The 7500-nt window shown below is 41.0% G+C and overlaps 1 protein-coding gene across 1 annotated transcript in view; it reads right to left on the bottom strand.

Moving 5' to 3' along the window:
• taf1b (TATA box binding protein (Tbp)-associated factor, RNA polymerase I, B) overlaps window positions 1-7500 on the bottom strand; it is a 96310-nt gene that overhangs the window by 58325 nt on the left and 30485 nt on the right. The gene's annotated exons all lie outside the window — the stretch shown is intronic.

Here is a 7500-nt window from a genome sequence, read left to right as displayed (position 1 = left end):
GCTAGGTGATGCACTGTATCCCTAGCACAGTCTGTAGGCCTCTAGCAGGATGCTAGGCTAAGCTAATCTAGGCCCTCCTGCAGTCATTGGTGTGAGAGAGAGCCCCATTTGCACAGTTCACACCCGACCTGCTAATGTCTGATCTTTCATTCACGCTCGCTGTTGATTGTGCAGGCAGGGGGTTGGCCAATCGTACAGTTCGCTAATGTACCGTACATAGGCGAGGATAATCGGCGGGAGCAATATGCATGCTAATGTTCCACTGGCCATGAAAAAGAAACGGGTGAGGTCTGGTAATCTCAGAATAATTTACAGCGGGATTCTTAAACGAACGAGGCCTGGCTGGGCATGGGTGATGATGAGCTCACTGAGTTTGGTTGCTGGTGGGGGGAGGGGGAAGCTATAGGGGCTTTTGAAATATAGATATTGTGAGTATTGTAATAATTACTGAAAACGTACTCCATTTAGAGTACTGTAGTTACAAAAAAACGTTTGACAGAATGCTGCCACTAGATTGTAAATGTTTAGCATTTTGTTTTTGAGTGGTGCAACCGCTGCAAGGAACACCAATGTCCCTATATGTCCATCCCTATGTCTGTATGTCCCTATGTTTAGGGTACCAACAGGGGGCGCTGTTGCACCACTCACTTCAGACAGGTCTGATTTTTTCTTTATGAAACTAAAGTAGTCGACTTGCTAGAATTTGAACCCGGACATTTTGAGTACCCTCAAGTTTTATGTTATTTCTAAAATTAAAATTTAGGGTACTTAAAATGTCTGGGTTCACAATGGGGCTTTATGGGCTGGCAAGTAGACTAAAGGGTCAGAGCTAAAATAACCAAGGGATGCAGAGAATGGGCTTTTTCATGGTCTAGTCATATGGCTTATCGGCAGTGCCGGATTTATAGGAGTCGAACTCGGACTAATGCTCCGTCGGAATTTCCATTGGATCCTGTCGAAAAATCACCCAAATAATATATAAATATATATAAATAAATATATCTCACTTGAATTGGATTGCAAATTTGCAATACTTTACAATACATCATTTGTTTTTGCAGGGGGACCCTGGGCTGGAGCCCATCCTAGCCCCGTGGTAAATCCGGCCCTGCTTATTGGTCTTGATTTAGTTTAAACTTTGGCCATTTGTAAAAACAGTCTCCATAGATTGTCGAGAGACCCAATGGATTGGGTAAAAGTTAAAATCATGCAAACTTGCAAGTTAAAATCATGCAAACCGTGTTACATTGACCAAGACAAAGACAGAACAGCTGAATGTCACTGCAATGTCCATGATGTGAAACAGTTTGTATGCCGAGCCAAACCGCCGGCAGGCCTACGTGAATGCACTGGGTAATACATATCAGACAACGTTACACTGATATAAGCACCAGCATGCGCATGCAGGCCGGCACCACATGAACCCCGCCTCTCATAAGATGCAATGGAAAAGTTTTAACTGCACTCTAAATGTACCATCAAACTTTCAGATGCTGTTTTTCTCCCATGCAGTGTGGAGGAAGAATTATTATGATTTTTTTTATTGTAATCTCTCGCCCTTGAAATATATAATCCTTTGTTTCTGCTGTGTGTGAACAATAATAGCAATTCAAAGCAGTTGTCCTCAAAAACACCCACATTCGCTGTCATAGGAATACAGGGAGGGAGCGCTCATGATCACGGCAGCAGAGCCTGCTGTGCATTTGTATTGTATTTGCTTTGTTCAGGACCCCAGGAAGACTAGTGGCTCTTTCACGTGTCTCTAATGGGGATCCTTTAATAAACATAACCATAAACCCAGTGCCGTGACACTTTCTGCGCCCCGTGAATGAACACGTGTGTGTTGCACCGCCAGCACTATATTGTTGATTCGCCGCTGCTCTCATAGTTATAAAGCTGCTCCCTGACACTGGATCTGCTATATTTGAGTCCTCTCCCACCGAGAGGTTAAGAAACTGTTGGACGATCAAAAACACTAGCTGGAGTTCCTGTGTTACGTTACATTTTTCGACGGAAGCAACAGCTGTAAGTATTTGAAATAATCTCGCACAGGGCCCTTCTGGGCATACTGCTCGTGACACAGGATGAAAACCTGCATCACGCCTGGTGACACGCTCCATATATGGCCAATACAGAATTCATTCATGTTGATCTGACCTCAACAAACCCTGTACATTCAAGACACTGCCCCCACTGCCACCCTTAGCTCTCCATATATGGAGCCAATCTGTTCTGACATTCCATAATGTTGATCTGACCTCATCAAACCCTGTACACTCAAGACACGCTCATACAGTATATGGCCAGTACAGAATTCATTCCATACTGTATGTTGATCTGACCCCTCATGCCAAAGCGGCAGCGCTCGCCCAGCAGTCTGCTGTCACCCCGGTGGATGCGTGCAGGCTCGCCCTCTGGGCGTCTTACTGGTTCTGTTTCTGGCACATTTGTATGTCAAATATTATAGTGCCAGTTCCACAGCTTGAGTGAGTTTTTCGTCCTTTTTCTTCTTTTTTTTTAACCTTACAGCAACTCAATGTACTACAACCTCCTATGGTTAAAATATTGTTACTGAATGCACAGAGGCGGGAGAGCAGAAAAGCAGGGCGCGGGTGTTTCCTACTCTCAGTAAAATGTCATGTTAGTTAAAAGGACCCCGAAGGCAGAGCAGCTAGGCTTCCAGTGTAAACACATTCTCTCCCTTATGATTAATGACTAACAGTAAATACAATAAAACACTAAGCACACTCCATAGCTGCCTTCAGATGTCCTAATTGACAATGAGTACATGTATCGTTTAGCCTTTTCTGCATCAGTAAAACGCTGTCATGCGTGCTGATGTGGAACATGTTGCATCAGACTCCCTCGCAGGTTTTTTCACAGCGTAGTCAGAGAACCTTGTAGAAAAGCCGTATTTAAAATCACACTGCGTTTTCTGTATGACTTCACATGCTTCCCCCCGTGGACGACTTCGCCTCTGCTCTCCTGTCTGTCTGGATATCCCAGCACATCCTCGGAACTCCAGTTCCGCCGAACATGACAAACTTCCTCAACTAGATTGGATTACAGCAAGTGAGAGGAGCGTGCGGTCACAGCAGCCACACGGTCTTATTAATACTCTCCAGGCTAAAGAGAGAGAGAGATAGAGAGAGAGAGAGAGAGAGTAATAGAGTTAGTGCCAAGGAAGCATAATTAATGTCCTTAATTGGGCCCTTCTCTTGCATTTGCGACTGATAGTCTACTCATAGTCAGCCATTGCTCCAGGGGCACTGCTAGGCACTGCTCAGTGCTCATGACATGTCTCCTGTGCTTGTCAAATCTCATATGGTCGCTGGCCCTTTGTTTTCGCCCCAACATAAATCTGGCACAGACAACACTCCTCTGTATTTTGTTGTAAGTTGCATCATGAAAACTCCTTGGATATCGCCGCTGTCGGGAAGAAACCATGCCTAACTCGAAAATGTTCATTTTTCAGGAAATGAACAATAGGCCTATACATTTTTCAGGAAATTAATAAAAATCCTTATTATCCATATTTTGAAAACAAAGCAATAGTGGCACATCAAAGTTGGTGTTGTGACTTTATATATTGTCATTGACTTCCATGAGAGGGGGAGAGGTGGTGGAGTTAGTTGGTCCAATGGAGTTAAGAGGTTTTGTCCAAAGTGTTTTTTACTACTTTCCAATGGCACTGATTTATGCAAAAAGAAAAGAAAAATAAATAAAAAACCTCAAAAATGGAGTTAGGAGGTTTCCTCCCGACAGTAACGATATGTTATTTTGTACAGGAGTAATGTGAGCTTTTCCATGATCCCAACCTCTGTTTTTCTTACTTCTTGAGCCTTGTCTTCGGGTTCTGAGACAATCTGCTGTCTTTTGTTCAGGAACGTTATACAAGTCACACAGTGTCCCTTTTGATCGGAGATCTTTGTCCCCTTCGAGATGGCTTTAACCTCCTGAGCCTCCTCTGCCCCTGAGGGCTTACTTACAAGCACTCACGTCCTCCATCTCACTGACTCATGGCGTTAGAGAGATTAGAGGAGTACCAAGGTGTAAATCCGGTGCTCTTACTGCCCCCTACCATCACCCCCCATCACCCCCCCTACCATCACCAACGCTCTCCCCTACAACCAGTGGTGGAAAGTAGGCTACATTTACTTAAGTACTGTATTTAAGTACAATTTAGAATTTTGAGGTATTTGTACTTTACTTGAGTATTCCTAATTTCCAATACTTTTACTACTACCCATACCTACTACCCAACTAACTAAGTCATAATACGCAAGTATGTATGGTGGTTAAAACACCCACATCCTTGTGGGTGTGGAAACAGTACGGCTGGGACAATACTATTGCAATATATGAATAAAACAGCACACTTGGACTCGTATGAAGCGAGGGGCACCTGGTAATGTTGAAATGAAGCATCATTTTGACTTTTGGAAGCCTGCACATTATGTGGCAGAGTCACTTTCATTCATTGCAGATTCACGGCCACTATATACAGTATAAGTTACGAGACATGAACGCAGTGTGTTATTATTGTATGAAACTAAATCAGTCACGAGATGTATTTATATATTGGCCACATATATGGGGTCTGCACGTTGTCACCTCAGTGCCATTTAGCTCTGAGGTAGGTTTAAAGTGGTAAACAGGACATTAAAAAGGTCCATGAATATAAAAATCCAATGTAAAGTTAAATCAAAATCAAAATACACAATATCTATTATTGCCCTATAGCCCAGACGACCTTACGACCTTAGCGTATGCAAAGGCTCGACTTATGTAACTTGTAGCATTTTATGTAGACATACCACTATATAGTATTACATGCATCGTTTCATTAGATATTCATGCACTGTTAGGTTCTTAGCTTACGTAGCCTATATGATTCATGATGACTTGTTTTATATGATGCATTACCATGTTTTTTGTTCTTGCTTACTGTAAATCTCTCTGGATTAAGAGCGTCTGCTAAATGCCTAAATAGGGATACCACCTTCACCCACTGCAGATCATGTACTATATACTTGTACTTCACATACTCTACTATACAGATATTTGTTCAAATAAAGTTGGATTCATTAGATTGGATTCTGGATTCAGGACAGTGAGTGAGTGGAAAATGACACAGGTGGGAAAAGTCACACATGTGAAATGAGATGAGCCGGAATCAAACAGGGGATGTTGCGCTGATGTGGTAAAGCAGTGGGTGAGGGGATTCCAGGTGGTCCCCTGCTAAATGAGGCAGAGTTGGTAACCAAATGGACTCTTATATAGATCTTTAACTCTTGAGAGTGTAAAATGAAACCATTTGGTTTCATTTGACACTCTCAAGAGTTAAATTATTGTTAAATATCTGCATTAGGCTACATCATTTACAAGAAGTCTATACGCAATTAGAGAATGTATAGTTGTTATTTTGATCAACTTTTGCCTGTTATTTCTGCTATGGTACAAACATTGAATTGTGGACAACAATCTTAACAAAATATTGTAGTAGTTTATATATAGTTTTGGGTCTGAGAGGCTAAATCTCATCAAATGGTGGTCCATGGCTCAAATGGCGAATAAATAATGGGCCATGCTATGAAAAGGGTTGAAAACCACTATGTTAAAGCCATCAGAGCACCCCCAAAAACATGTTTCCATGCAGAAATATGATGAGTTATGTTTCATATTATGAGTCATTGCACTACAGACTACAGTGTACATGTCATGTACAGTACATGACGTGTTCAAGTTTACTATTTTACCAAAGTTTAACAGTGGTTAAATGGGCATGAAAGTGTATATAGGCTGATATGTTTGATTTGCTGTAGAAGGGAGTTCCAACCGCGCCTCTAGTCTATAGCAGGCCAGTCTGGTGCATCTCAGAAGCAGGACAGGTTCCATGCGAAAAAGAAGGCACTGGAGCAGCTCAGACAATTTAGGCCCTTAGTTTAGGGTCATGACCTGACGAAGATGTAACGTAAACATCGAAACGTTGTCACTTTTTATTTGCACCCTGTTATATTAAACTATAAGGGCCTAAATTGTCTGAGCTGCTCCAGTGCCTTCTTTTTCGCATGTTTGATTTGCTTTCCATTCAGCAAATGAAAAACATACCGTAGAAAGCTAGTAAGCAGCTGCAGACAATACAAAGGTTGACATTAGATAATTAGACATTATCACACTTTGCTTACATCACAACTTACTATATAAGGTCGGCCTCATAGACTGCCATGCTTTTACCCTGCTGTAGTTTTTAATCTAAACTACAAAACAAACTACAAAACCAGCCTATGGTCTTATCCCCCTTTTTAACTATGCTTTATGTGGGTTTATCATTCACTATGATTGCTGTAGGACGCGCCAGCAGGGGTCAGTAGTGCACCACTATCAGAATTCACCATCACAAACATCCTCCATGGAACTCTTAACAGTGGACATACTAGATAGATACACACATTTAAAACAGTGGTTTTCAACCTTTTTCATGTCAAGTACCATTATTTATTCGGCATTAATGCCACCCCGTTTGATGAGATTTCGCCTCTCAGACCAAAGACTTGGAATGTTTTGTTGTGTGGAATTTGGATAAAATGTTGTCCACAATTCCATGCTGTATTGATGTTGGCACCATTAGGAGAGATAACAGGCAAACGTTGATCAAAATAACAATTCTTCTACATTCTCTAATTGTGTGGACTTAACAACACTCCATCATTTATCTGGGGACCACCTGGAACCTTCTCAAGGATGACTGGTGGTCCCCGGACCACTGGTTGAAAACCACTGATTTAAAACACGGAAAATGTGCATAATATATTTGTTCTATATTGTATAATGGTTACAGGTTACAGTATAATGAATAGGATAGCACTATCACAGCAAATACTACACAAAGTACGTAACTCAATTAAACAAGCTAAATTATTACTAAAAGTAAAAAGTAGTTAGTAGAAATAGAAAATAAAAACCTGAAATGTATTTCCATGCTATATTATCTTGCAATAAACACGAGGAGAGGACTAGACAAACAGTGTGACATTATTTTCTTTAAATATAATGATTTTAGGTCAGTGTTACGTCGAGATACCAAACAAATGTGCAACATTTTACATTAACTTGTAATTGTTAAATGTAATCATAATTATACACCTGAGTGAATTTCAGACGGCTCGGATTACCCTAGCTTCAGTTTTGTTCAGTACATTTACATGTCTAATTTTAGTATTAGAAGGCACAAACAATTTCCATGTGCAATTATATACCGTAAACAATATTTTAATGATTCTGTTACAATAATGTCTCACTTAAAAAATGAGATAAGAGACACTAAAGTTAGAAATGATCATCTCACACTGTGACAAACAAAGCCTAAATACAGTATAGACAGAATATGTGTCAATCTCCTGCTATGCAGTGTTCCATGGTTAGCGGGACACAGACAGTAGATATTGACAGATTGATATTGATTGTCTGCTGTGATTAAGTGTAGTCTACTCCGGCATA

This window comes from Protomyctophum parallelum (assembly GCF_964188405.1).
Source record: "Protomyctophum parallelum genome assembly, chromosome: 2".
Classification (NCBI taxonomy): Eukaryota; Metazoa; Chordata; class Actinopteri; order Myctophiformes; family Myctophidae; genus Protomyctophum; species Protomyctophum parallelum.
Note: the sequence above shows the minus strand (reverse complement) of the source record. Positions and strands in the feature narration are given on the sequence as shown.